This window comes from Xyrauchen texanus, chromosome 25 (genome assembly GCF_025860055.1).
Source record: "Xyrauchen texanus isolate HMW12.3.18 chromosome 25, RBS_HiC_50CHRs, whole genome shotgun sequence".
NCBI classification, from domain to species: domain Eukaryota; kingdom Metazoa; phylum Chordata; class Actinopteri; order Cypriniformes; family Catostomidae; genus Xyrauchen; species Xyrauchen texanus.
The window spans coordinates 6,208,155-6,222,150 of NC_068300.1; the positions used below are offsets into that span (position 1 = coordinate 6,208,155).

The following is a 13,996-nucleotide window of genomic DNA, read 5'->3' on the forward strand; positions in this document are numbered from 1 at the left end:
TCCTTTTCTCTTTTATAGAGAAATTCCATCCCCAGATAGCACATGTACATCTCTGAGATGTCCGTTTTAGATATTTTTATCTGGAAAGCACTGCAATCTAAGGTGGTTTTCACACTGGGGACATTTGCTGCTGACCGAATTCCAGAGCTATTTTTCCCGGCGCCCCTCGCAGAATGTGAAACACCAAAAACACTTGAAGAATGTGAAAGTGATTTCTCTGTTTCTCATCCACACCTATCACATCGCTTCTGAAGATACTGATTTAACCACTAGAGTCTTATGGATTACTTTTATGCTGATTTATGTTTGTTTGTTTGTTTAGCTTTAAAATGTTGCCACCCATTCACTTGCATTGTATGGACCTACATCTGGGGTTGCATGAGTGTGAATTATCATTTCCCACAATCCACCACGGGGAAGACGTATGAGCTGGGAGTTCACTGCTTCCTTCACTCCTGCAATGTTTTATTTGATTCTGAATGTAGTAAATTACTTTTTGACAAATCATTACTTGATTAATATTACATATAGACAAAACATACAGATACATTTTAAAATGTACTCTTTATTTGATCAAACTTGTTTACTCTTTATATTAACACACAGTATATATTAAAAATGACAAACAGAAGGAAGATTTATTTATTGAAGTTTCTGCACCTTGACAGTCTCATCACGCTCAGCTGTAAACTTCCGCTCTCATAAAAGTCCCATTCAATAATCTCTCAATAAATTACAAATTAATTCAAATTAAACCCAATAATGTAATGACAGTAACGCCACACATTGTAAAGAAGTATGTATTAGAAATTTACTTGAGTGAGAGTAAAAAGTACCCACTTTTAGACATACTCTTAAAGTACATTTCCCCCAAAAACGTTACTCAAGTAAATGTAACAGAGTAAATGTAACGCGTTACTACCCACCTCTGATGGCGAGCCAACCGAACTAGTCTGTAACTTGTGAATTGAATCAATTGTGCCATTAAGTGGTAAGACAATTTTATTAATTCAAAAGTGTCAATTACCTGAAATGATTCATTCAAAAGAGTCAATCAAGTGGCGACCCACCATAGTAAAAACAAAATCTGTTTTTAATATATCCTGGGTCGCATTTCCTTTTATGTTGCATAGTTTTGTTCATGGTTTTCAAGTACAAGGACATGTATCAAGTGACATGATTTTTGTTGTTGACATCAACAAAAGCGACAAGACGTTTTCTCTCCCCCCCTTTTAAAAATGTATGAGCATATTTACTTATATGAGCCCTTTATTATCCCATTTGTTTCCTAATTTCTAACATAATTCAAACAGAACATACATATTACACAGGAGGAAAGGCCCCTTGTTACCATGGTTAGGTCAGTGTAGCTAGTCTTAAATAATAGTAATAATAAAAACAAATGATGGTATTTATGAAAAACGAAATATACTAGATGAAACACATCTTGAAACTTTATTTAAAAATGCCACTGTTGATATAAAATGAGGTCTAATAGATTCTACCTTTAGTTTATTTCACATGAAACTATAAAATTGTGTCAAAATATAAGTTACTTTTACTCATGAAAAATCGAGGTATATGTATAATGATGTATATTGAATTTTCCTCCTCAGTGCTGTTTGGCATGTCAGGGGTGCCTTCTGTTTGAGAGATTTGACTTGACTTCCTCCGTAACGCTTTAAACTAGAAAAGTCTCTGTTAGATAATTTTGTCATCCAATGTATTTAATTTATTTGTTGATCTGCAATCCCCGTCTCGATACGGCTCAGCTGAGGGAAGAAAGAAATGACACAGAGAACCAATGCTATCAAATCCTTCTTCAACGTTTATTGTTTCGGCATTCTGTTATATGGTCCAGAAAAACCACATTCCACTGGACTATGAAATAGTGTTAGATAATTTTGTCATCCAATGTATTTAATTTATTTGTTGATCTGCAATCCTCGTGTTAAGGAGATCTAACCAATCAGCAACGAACTTATTGGGGACGCTGAGATGACGTTAGGTGGCGAGTTAGAAACTTCCCGAACAGTTAGCAAGTGGAGTTAAGAGAAGAACGCGCATCATATCTTCCTGTATCGTAACCTTCATTGTTTATCTTCTGTGTGTGCGTTCATGATAAAAATGTAAGTCTATTTACCTAATTGTGCTTTAGTAATAGTTATCTGCCACATTACTGTTTGGTTGATGTATATTATCGAGCTGTTTATTGCCTTTATTGATATTGGCCTCACGTCGTAGTCGGACTGTCATAAATATAACCGATACAAAGTTATTTAAGTTACTTAAGTTATTTATTTCTGTATACTTTGTTTGTGGTTACTTAGTGCAATGTTAACACTTTAATGAGTGTCAAGTTAATAGTATTCGTCGTATTTTCGTAACCGTGCCAATATGATGACTCAGTGTTTTCTCAGAGACACGGAGGATTCTCGATCCTCAATATATGCGCTTCATTCGACATCTAGCGGTTAATTTCGGTAGTGCAGTCCAAACCCTGATAATTGTATTGGATGTAGAATGACATGTATATTATTATTATGTATGAATACTGTAATCACTTATTGTAATGTTATTCATTTGTTTATTTCAGACCACACACACATACATATACACACTAATACCAAGTAAAGATGAGAAGATTCTGAATCCTGTGATGTGATTTGATTGACACCCTGGGGCGAGCACAATCACCTAATCAGCACATTAACCAAACTCCTCTACATTGTGGTCCTTCGAGCCAGATGTGTGCTTACCACGGAGACAGGATGTCAGAGCAGCCTTTCCACCAGAGTGTGCACCCACGACGTACAACCCAGCCTCCAGTTCATCTCAGAGACTATGAAGTCCAATATCTAACGCAGCGTTCACCTGTGCAGTCCGAGATATTACCTCCTGACTCTCCACTTTTAAGTTCACATGATTACAGCACTGGAGCAGCAGCAGGAGCCACGATTACTCCATATTCCAGAATGATTGCTGGCAGACAACCTGACAGACGGTGGCCAACCACCCCACACTATGAAAGTGATGAAGAAGAGGATGAGGCTTCTCTCACAGATGTTAGACACAGGTTGGAGGTTCAAGACTTAAAACAAGAGAACAGGCAACTGCGTGAAGCTCAGCTGGTCCTTAAAGAGGAAATTCTGCAGTTACAAAATCTTCACAAAGGTATGCAAGATCTAATTATACAACAGCAATCAGTTTCACTAACTCCACAATTACAGCATACAAACCAGACTCCAGTGCCATTACCCAGAAACATATATAGGCCAACTCAGATAGCAGCACCAAGTCCAGCGCCCCGCACTCCACAACCTACACCACGCAGAGTTCAAGTACAACCCAGAGAGAGTTCTTTTAAGCCAGGTGCTGACATTTACACCTTCAAATCAAGCCCACAGCCTGCCACTGCTCATAATCTGCCATATTCTTTTCCACGGGGTGGCTTCATAGCACTATTTGTGCAGAGACATCCTACATGGGCCCACAACCGAAGGTAATGTCGAGTTACAGTGTGGGTCACATGTAGTCCGTCTGCTCACTAAACTCCCTCCAAATTTACGTGCATCATTCAGACGACACATGCCTTATCAATCTGGTGTTGTCTACACTCTACTGGACCTGGCTGAGTGGCTCAAGTTTGAATCCTGGTGCCAAGACTGTGATGATTTAAATTCAAGAAAGGAGCAAAGACGGAAAACGGTTCAGCCAAGATCAGGCCCTGTAGTTAAGTCCAGATTCGCCACTGTTCTTCATGGAGCTGATCAAAACCCTGACACAGCTACACAGGTACTGTCATCCTTCAAACCAACCAAGACAGCACAGAGATCTGAGCAAAGCAGAGTGTTGTGCCCATACTGTGACAGTACAGAGCATTTTCTTAGCCAGTGTCCTATCTTCCAGAAATTCAGCAGAGAAGAGATGATAAAATGGATCAAAGACAACAACCGTTGCTGGAAATGTGGACGGTCACATTTAGCAAAAAATTGCACCCTGAGAAAGCCCTGCCGCCTGTGCAATGGGAAACATCTTCAGATCCTTCACGAAGTTAACGACCGGTCTCAGACAGAGGGTACCTGCCTAGTGAGTTCCACAAATGAGTCCCTGTACCTGGACAGGCCTGAAAGTTCCAAACATGTTCTGCTGAAAGTTGTTCCTGTTGTATTACAACACAAGAATCAAACCCTAAATACCTATGCAGTACTTGACGACGGATCAGAAAGAACCATGCTACTTCCAGCTGCAGCTCAGAAACTAGGGCTTAATGGACAGACTGAGGACCTTGCATTAAGAACAATTCGACAAGATGTCAAGAAACTTCATGGGGCCTCCGTTTCCTTTAGTGTACGTTCAATAGCACAGCCAGGAAAGAGCTACCAAATCCAGAACGCATTTACCTCTGAGCACTTAAGTTTGGCCGAACACTCTTACCCCACTAAAATGCTCCAGCAGAAATACTGGCACCTAAAAGGCATCTCATTGCTGCCCATTCTCAAAGCACATCCCCTCCTTCTAATAGGTGCAGATCATCCCCATCTGATTACCCCTATTGAGCCGGTTCGACTTGGCCCACCTGGAGGTCCAGCGGCAATTAGAACTAGACTGGGTTGGGTGTTACAAGGACCAACCCGCCTTCTACAGCAACAGTTTCATCCTCAGCATTGCCTGCACCTCTCCGTCACACCTCAAATGGAAGAACTTTTCCGGAATGTTGAGAGGCTTTGGCAAGGAGATATCATTCCCCACAAAAATGAAAGACTGGTCACACGATCCAAACAAGATAAGAAAGCAATGGACTTGCTATAAGTTAAAACCACTAGAGTGATGATAGATGGAGTGATGCGCTATGCCACCCCCCTGTTGCGCAAAGCTAACATGCCTCAGCTCAATGCCTCCAAAGACTCTGTCATGCCCAACCTGAGAAACATAGAGCGGCGGCTAACTAAAGACCCTGTAAAGGCATCTGCATACAAAGAAGAGATCAAAAGGCTGGAGGAAAGCAATTATGTGGTCAAACTTAAAACAGACTCTGTTACTACTCAGGAGGAATCATGGTTTATTCCCCATCACATGGTTCACCATAACGGCAAAAACAGAGTGGTGTTCAACTGCTCCTTTGAATACAAGGGGCATAACCTCAACAACTACCTCCTTGCCGGACCTGCACTAGGCCCTTCCCTTTTGGGAGTTCTGTTGCGTTTCAGGGAGCATACTGTCGCAGTGAGTGGAGACATAAAGGGTATGTTTCTTCAGGTCCGCCTACTGCCTGAAGACGGAAATCTACTCCGCTTTGTCTGGCGTGACCTTGAAACAAATATCCCCCCCAGCATTTATGAGTGGCAAGTGCTTCCCTTTGGCACAACCTGCAGCCCTTGCTGTGCCATCTATGCCTTACAGCGTCATGCTTTAGATAATACCAAGCCAAATGACACCCTCAGATCAGCAGTTGAAAGGAACTTTTACGTAGACAACTGCCTAAAGAGCGTAATGTTCCCAGATGAGGCCAAGCAATTAGTGGATGGGTTACGAGAACTTCTTGCCAGTGGTGGCTTTGAGATCCGTCAATGGGCTGCCAACATGCCAAACATCATTGATCACCTACCTAAAGAGGCTCGTTCAGACAGTATTGAGCTTTGGCTGTCACATGACAAAGTTAAACCACAAGAATTCACTCTTGGATTGAGATGGAACTATGACTCAGACATCCTTGGATATAAACACCGCCCATTGCCAGAAACCACACCCACTATGCGCCACATTTATAAAGTGACAGCAAGCCAGTATGATCCTCTGGGATTCATTCTCCCTTTCACCACCCATGCAAAAATCCTGATTCAACAGCTGTGGAACAAACAAAGAGATTGGGATGACCCCATGTTGCCAACAGACCTATTGAAAGCCTGGAACAGGTGGGAGAACGAGCTTCCCTGCCTTTCTGAAGTTACCCTTCCGCGGTGCTATGTCTCAGCAGATATGGACCATTTCAATGTGACAAGACAAATTCATATCTTCTGTGATGCCTCAGAACAGGCATACGGCTCTGTGTCATACCTGAGAACTGAGGACAAAGAAGGCCGGATTCAGCTTGCATTCCTGATTGCCAGATCCAAAGTTGCCCCCAAACGGAAGCAAACTATCCCTAGACTAGAGCTGTGTGCAGCACTTATTGGTGCTCAAATGGCAAAGCTACTAGAAACCGAACTTACAATCGAAATAAGCCAAGTGGTCTTGTGGTCTGACTCACTAAAGTCCTTTCCTGGTTGAAATCAGAGTCCTGTAGCTTTAAAGTCTTCGTAGGGACTAGGATTTCAGAAATCCAAGATCTTGCTGATCAACATGAATTGCGATACGTAGATTCTCTCCGAAACCCTGCAGATGACCTCACAAGGGGTCGCAGCCTAAAAGAACTTGCGTCACCAAACAGATGGAGTCAAGGCCCACCATTCTTACTACAGGCTGAATCAGAGTGGCCAGCTATGCCAGTCCTTCAACCTCCTGAGGATGAAATGGAAAAGAAAAAGAGTGTATTTTGCGGTGTCACCAGAGTATCAAACCCCTTGAACCCCAGCGAGTACAGTACCTGGAAGGACCTTGTTGAAGCCACAGTCAAGCTCAGTCAAAGTGACCCAAACCAATCCAGTCCAGCTACGGCTAAAGACTATGTGAAGGCAGAATGCCTCATCTTCCAGAATATCCAACGTGACAGTTTCTCAGAGGAATATGAATGCTTGAAAGCCAGTAAGCCTGTATCCACTACAAGCCGTTTACTCACTTTATCACCAGAGTTTGATGAAGCCAGTCAGCTTATCACGGGTTGGAGGACGTCTACGTCATGCTGAAGGTCTAGAACTCCAGACAATTCACCCAATAATTCTGGATCCTCACCATCCAGCAACCAAACTGCTCATACAGGACTATGACAGTAAGCTCTGTCACCCAGGAACGAAACGGGTATTTGCCGAAATGAGGAGAAATGTGTGGATACTAAAAGGTCGTGAGGCAATTCGCAAATTCCAGCACAACTGCATAGAATGTCGTAAGTGGAAGGCCAAAGCTGAGGTCCCTAAAATGGCTGATCTACCCCCAGCCCGTCTAAGACTTCACAAACCTCCTTTCTATAGCACTGGGATGGACTGTTTTGGTCCTTTCCCAATAAAAGTAGGACGACGCTGTGAAAAAAAGATGGGGTATAATATTCAAGTGTTTGACTACTCGATGTGTACACATTGAGCTCCTCACATCTGTAGACACAGATTCTTTCCTTATGTCTATGAGGAGATTTATTGCACGTCGAGGCACCCCATCTGAACTGCTTTCTGACCACAGCACCAATTTTCACGGTGGAGAGAGAGAATTAAGAGAAGCTTTAACAAACTGTAGCCCAGAGCTTCAACAATATCTTGCCAAACAACAAATCACCTTCCTCTTCAACCCTCCTAGTGCTCCCCACTTTGGTGGCATCTGGGAGAGAGAAATCCGATCCCTCAAGAATGCCCTCCGTACAGTAGTAGGTTCACAAAAAGTGACAGAGGAAGTGCTTCAAACTGTGCTTATTGAGATAGAGGGAATTCTCAATAGCAAGCTCCTAGGATATGTCTCCTCCAATGTAGCTGACCTGGATCCAGTCACCCCAAATCTCCTGCTCATGGGGCGGCCAGAGAGCTCTCTACCTCAAGTGATGTACCCCGCTACTGAGCTCATAGGACGGCGTAGATGGAGACAGAGCCAAGTCCTTACTGATCATTTCTGGTCAAGCTTTATGAGAAACTACTTGCCTAACCTCCAGTTACGTCAGAAATGGCATGCAGACACTAAACCCCTTACAGTCGGATCTGTTGTGATGTTGGTTGACCCTCAGTTACCCCGTGCCCTCTGGTTAATTGGGAGAGTAGTCAGGACATTCCCTGGGGCTGATGGACATGTAAGGTCTGTAGAAATCAATGTTAAAGGCAGGTTATATATGCGGCCTGTTGCCCGTCTCATCCTTTTACCAGAGATTACTGACATTTAGAAACTTAGATGCAGGAACAAATATGCCCTGCATATTTGGGGGCGGCGATGTTAAGGAGATCTAACCAATCAGCGACGAACTTATTGGGGACGCTGAGATGACGTTAGGTGGTGAGTTAGAAACTTCCCGAACAGTTAGCAAGTGGAGTTAAGAGAAGAATGCGCATCATATCTTCCTGTATCGTAACCTTCATTGTTTATCTTCTGTGTGTGCGTTCATGATAAAATGTAAGTCTATTTACCTAATTGTGCTTTAGTAATAGTTATCTGCCACATTACTGTTTTGGTTGATGTATATTATCGAGCTGTTTATTGCCTTTATTGATATTGGCCTCACGTCGTAGTCGGACTGTCATAAATATAACCGATACAAAGTTATTTAAGTTACTGAAGTTATTTATTTCTGTATACTTTGTTTGTGGTTACTTAGTGCAATGTTAACACTTTAATGAGTGTCAAGTTAATAGTATTCGTCAGTATTTTCAGTAACCGTGCCAATATGATGACTCAGTGTTTTCTCAGAGACACGGAGGATTCTCGATCCTCATTATATGCGCTTCATTCGACATCTAGCGGTTAATTTCGGTAGTGCAGTCCAAACCCTGATAATTGTATTGGATGTAGAATGACATGTATATTATTATGTATGAATACTGTAATCACTTATTGTAATGTTATTCATTTGTTTATTTCAGACCACACACACATACATATACACACTAATACCAAGTAAAGATGAGAAGATTCTGAATCCTGTGATGTGTTTTGATTGACACCCTGGGGCGAGCACAATCACCTAATCAGCACATTAACCAAACTCCTCTACACCCTGTCTCATTACGGCTCAGCTGAGGGAAGAAAGAAATGACACAGAGAACCAATGCTATCAAATCCTTCTTCAACGTTTAATGTTTCAGGATTCTGTTATATGGTCCACAAAAAACACATTCCACTGGACCCCCACCAATGAAATAGTTCTTTACCTTATATGGGGGTGACATAAATGTTTGAGCTACGTGTGAAACGTGAGAGTAGAGAGAAAAAACACATTCCTAAAGAACACATCCTTTGAACAAGAAGAAGCTTTGCTTTGTGATGACACAGCAAGCTACATCACCCAGAGAAGTTGTTAAGAAGCATTAATTAATCCACAGTCTCACTAGAATTTAAATTGGTCACTTCAGTTTTGAGGTCTGCACTCCGAGATATCGAAGGAAACCCGATTGTTGCACACGCGCGCCAGAGAGAAGAGCAGATCATGATCGCGAGCTCGTTACACTCGTGCGAAAGTGCAGATTGAGAAGCCTTTAGCTGATTGCGAGATTATCATTAAATCTACAGACCTGAATAGGGTATCACTTGGGCGGCTGCCGAAATATCTTCAATGGGAGAACCATGGCATTGTTCTTTCCCTGCTGTCCACGACCCAGTCCAAATAGACCACCAGTTGAGAAACACTACTTTAACACACACTCACTTAAGTCAGACCCCCTCGCCTCTCTCTGACATTTTCTGCACTGCATGTGTGTGTTGCGCAAGTTGATGAGTCTGACAGTCGAGGAGGAAAGGAGATGCGCATGCGCAGGTGAGATTATTTTTTTTCTCAATACCATAGATAAGCAAATGTACATAATATGAAAACCATCAATTTTCATACCATGGTATACCATGAAACCGGTATACCACTGCAACCCTTTTACATGTGTTGCGTGTGGACGAGGGTAGAATGTGTGCTTCTTCTGTTGTTTCACTTTGACTCGGTTAAGCTCGGGTGATGACGGTAGGACGTTTCCTTGCTCTGTTGGCGGGCAGTACGGCGGCTGATTCTCTGAGGGTTGGCGGACATATCGGCGAAGTTGACTCGGTTGAAGGAAGAGAAATCATCTTAATTTCTGCAGGAAAAAGGGTGAGACGTGGATTGCTCAACGGCCTCCTTCGGATCCGTCAGTGTACTCGTTGGAACACCGAGAAATCTCGGCTCGTCCAGAAAGATGGAGATTGTATGGCCAAAGTTCAGGTATGTACATTATTTCCTTGGACAACGAGGCTACACCTGGGAGATGCAGGGCTGCAATTACACGTGGTGCATACTGTCGCTGGAAGCAAAGCTTAGAAGGATCTCTGAGGTATTATAGTCTCGATGATGTCATGGTTGAAGGGTGTGTTCTGTTGTGTTTCATCTAACAGGAGTTGAGAGTTCAATCCTTCACAATTACATACATAGGTGTAAAGTGAGCAAGGCTTGATGGGATCTGTAGTCTGTTTGGACTCCCTTTGTTTTGTGTTATCAGGCTTTGAGTGTTCCTACAGGCTGATGTCAGGATTTATGACTGTACTGTATGTAGTCCTGCCTTTGTCTCCTATCTGAGTACATGAGGCCCAACACTAATTTTAGTCAATTCAGACACTAGACACAACCTCAAATTATGAATGATGGGCTTTAATAATGACATCAGAAGTATGTTAACACACAGCAGGCAAGTCAAAATACACTTGAAATAATCAGTTTAACAAAATATTGTATTATTTATCTTATCATTAAAATGGGGGAAGAGGTTTTGCAGATACCGGACACCATACTGGGACCTTATAAGAGCTGTTGGTGTGCAAGATTAGCTGCCAATAGAGCTGAACAATTAATCTTTCAAAGATCACAATCTCGATTAGATATTAAGCAATTTCGGATTTGGGTCGGGGCATAAAATCTAACGGTATAATTCGGGCTGGGAAGGCTCGGACCACACATCTCGGGTACGGGTCATGTTTAATTTTAACTCTTTCCCCGCCAGCATTTTTTAAAAAAAGTTGCCAGCCACCGCCAGGGTTTTTGACGATTTTCGCTAAACTTTAATGGCCCGCAGAATATTTTCTTCCATGAATATATGAAGACGCTATATTTCAAAATAAAGATCTGAGCCTCTGCTTTTAGGCAAAAAAAAACTATTTTATTTTATCTTCATTTGTTCTTTTTTTATTGCCACTTGAACAGAGGTAGGTTTTGTCAAAAAACAACATTTCAGACAAAAAGCTGAGAAAAAGGCATGTTTATGTCTGATATTTTGAGCTTCTCATACTCCACTTCTTCATGTTTGAGACGATCGCACTCTGTTTCCTTGATCAAAGAGTTGCGTACTCTTTCAAAACATGCGCAGGGGTCTTCCTTACCGTATACCACCTAAAACACGGATACCCGGAAAATTCCGTGTTTGGCGGGGAAGCGTTTTTTCATAAAACACGGAACATTCCGTGTTTGGCGGGGAAAGAGTTAAGACCCCTGCAGACCTCTACTGCTTAGGCAAATCTTTCCATGTGTATGTAGATTACTTAATTGGCTGAAATTCTTCCCACATGAAGAGCATTGGTATGGTTTCTCTCCAGTATGGATTCTCTCATAAATATTTTGGTTTTGTGGCTGAGTGAAAGTCTTTTCAAAGTGTGAGACAAACTTTTTTTGGTTTCCTTCCCCTTGTCCCCTCCCTCATCCAGGTAGACAGGGATGACCTGCCAGCAGATGGGGGGTCATGTATTTTCAGGGTTTGTGGCGCGGTGGTCATGTAGTGGGCTAAAGCACAGAAATAGTAAGCAGAAGGTTGATGGCCACTGTGTGCACTGTAAGTCACTTTGGATAAAAGCGTCTGCCAAGTACATCAATGTTTTTCCAGTGTGAGCACTTGTAAGGTTTCTCTCCATTGTGAATTCTCTTGTGTTTTTTCAGGTGTTGTGATCGAGTGAAACTCTTTCCAAAGTGTGATCACTTGTAAGGTTTCTCTCCAGTGTGAATTCTCTCATGTGTTTTCAGGCTAGCTAAGTGAGTGAAACTCTTTTCACAGTGTGAGCACTTGTAAGGTTTTTCTCTAGTGTGAATTCTCTTGTGTTTTTTCAGGTGTTGTGATCGAGTGAAACTCTTTCCACAGTGTGAGCACTTGTAAGGTTTCTCTCCAGTATGAATTCTCTCATGTGTTTTCAGGCTAGCTAAGTGAGTGAAACTCTTTTCACAGTGTGAGCACTTGTAAGGTTTCTCTCCAGTGTGAATTCTCTCGTGTGTTTTCATGTTATATGAGTGAGTGAAACTCTTTTCACAGTGTGAGCACTTGTAAGGTTTCTCTCCAGTGTGAATTCTCTCATGTGTTTTTAGGTTTTGTACCTGAATGAAACTCTTTCCACAGTGTGAGCACTTGTAAGGTTTTTCTCCGATGTGAATTCTCTCATGTGTTTTCAGGCTAGCTAAGTGAGTGAAACTTTTTCCACAGTGTGAGCACTTGTAAGGTTTCTCTCCAGTATGAATTCTCTCATGTGTTTTCAGGCTAGCTAAGTGAGTGAAACTCTTTCCACAGTGTGAGCACTTGTAATATTTCTCTCCAGTATGAATTCTCTCATGTGTTTTCAGGCTAGCCAAGTGAGTGAAACTCCTTTCACAGTGTGAGCACTTGTAAGGTTTCTCTCCAGTGTGAATTCTCTCATGTGTTTTCAGGTGTTGTGACTGAGTGAAACTCTTTCCACAGTGTGAGCACTTATAATGTTTCTCTCCTTTATGAATTCTCTCATGTGTTTTCAGGCTAGCTAAGTGAGTGAAACTCTTTCCACAGTGTGAGCACTTGTAAGGTTTCTCTCCAGTGTGAATTCTCTCGTGTTTTTTCAGGTATTGTGATCGAGTGAAACTCTTTCCACAGTGTGAGCACTTGTAAGGTTTTTCTCCAGTGTGAAATCTCTCATGTGTTTTTAGGTTTTGTACCTGAATGAAACTCTTTCCACAGTGTGAGCACTTGTAAGGTTTTTCTCCAGTGTGAATTCTCTTGTGTATTTTCAGGTCATGTGATCGAGTGAAACTCTTTCCACAGTGTGAGCACTTGTAAAGCTTCTCATTTGTGTGAGTTTTCAGGTGTTTTCTTAAGTTTGTATCCACAACAAATGTTTTACCACACTGATCACATTCAAATGGCCTTTCCCCAGAGTGACAGTGGAGATGATCTTTAAAATGGCCTACAGATGTTAAACTTTTTCCACACTGATGGCATGTGTAAGGTCTCTCTCCTGTGTGAACTCTCATGTGTGTTTTAAGATGAAATGTATATGTAAAATGTTTTCCACACCGAGAGCAGGTGAAAGTATTTTTGGCAGTTCTTTGAGACTTTTTTGGTGGACAATTCTTTTTAGTCTTTGAACAACTCAAATAATTTTCTCCAGTTTTGGAAATATGAACTTTCTGAAATTTCTCATCCACTTCATTCAGCTCTTGAATATCCCCGTTCACCTTCATCAGGTCTAAAACACAATAAGAGGGACAAATGTTAAAAGAAAATAAATTGAACCCTAATTTAATAGCAAAAAGTACATTTTTATAATATTTTTGATATATTACACCAATTGAATTTAATACAGTAACTGCATTTCATGATTATGGTCTAGATTGAATTAGCCTCAGTCACAGAAAAACAACATGAAGTTGAACACAAATGAATGATTCTTATGAGCCAGCTCTGTTGAAACTACAGCGCAAAACACACAGTGCTTCCAGTATAGTCTGATGAATAAATTATTTTTCCACAGTGAGTACAGACTCCACAACTTCAAAGGTGCAAGTTGATACAACTTGAATGAAATAATTTGTATTGCTACCAAAATGTCATAAAAATGTTTTATTTCATGAATCAAACTACATGTTTATTATAAAACAAAAATGTTGTATCTTTTTAGAAATTAAGACGTCTTCTCTGCGTACACAATAGATGTAGTACGTTGCTCTGAGCCACTAATCCAGAGTCAGCTTTTCTCATCCTATTCTCCTACTTACAGGGAGGTGTCTCACAGAGCAGGTCGGCAGCATAAGTCAATGAACTGAGCGAGTATTTCACCCTGTGTATCATGTTGTGGAGAGTGGAAGACTAGTCTTATAATCCCTCCGCCTAAATGCGTTTACTGATTTTTTGCACATTTGTATTCCTGATTTCTCGCAACACAGAGACAGTAGAAGTGTACAAAA

General features: G+C 41.5%; 2 protein-coding genes and 1 pseudogene across 3 annotated transcripts in view; all 3 read right to left on the minus strand.

The window, feature by feature from the left end:
• The window catches only part of LOC127618612 (zinc finger protein 239-like), a 165,226-nt gene that overhangs the window by 109,539 nt on the left and 41,691 nt on the right, over positions 1-13,996 (minus strand). The gene's annotated exons all lie outside the window — the stretch shown is intronic.
• LOC127618594 (zinc finger protein 271-like) overlaps positions 1-13,996 on the minus strand; it is a 167,141-nt gene that overhangs the window by 108,888 nt on the left and 44,257 nt on the right. The gene's annotated exons all lie outside the window — the stretch shown is intronic.
• Positions 1-13,996, minus strand: part of LOC127618955 (zinc finger protein 721-like) — a 46,001-nt pseudogene that overhangs the window by 9,169 nt on the left and 22,836 nt on the right.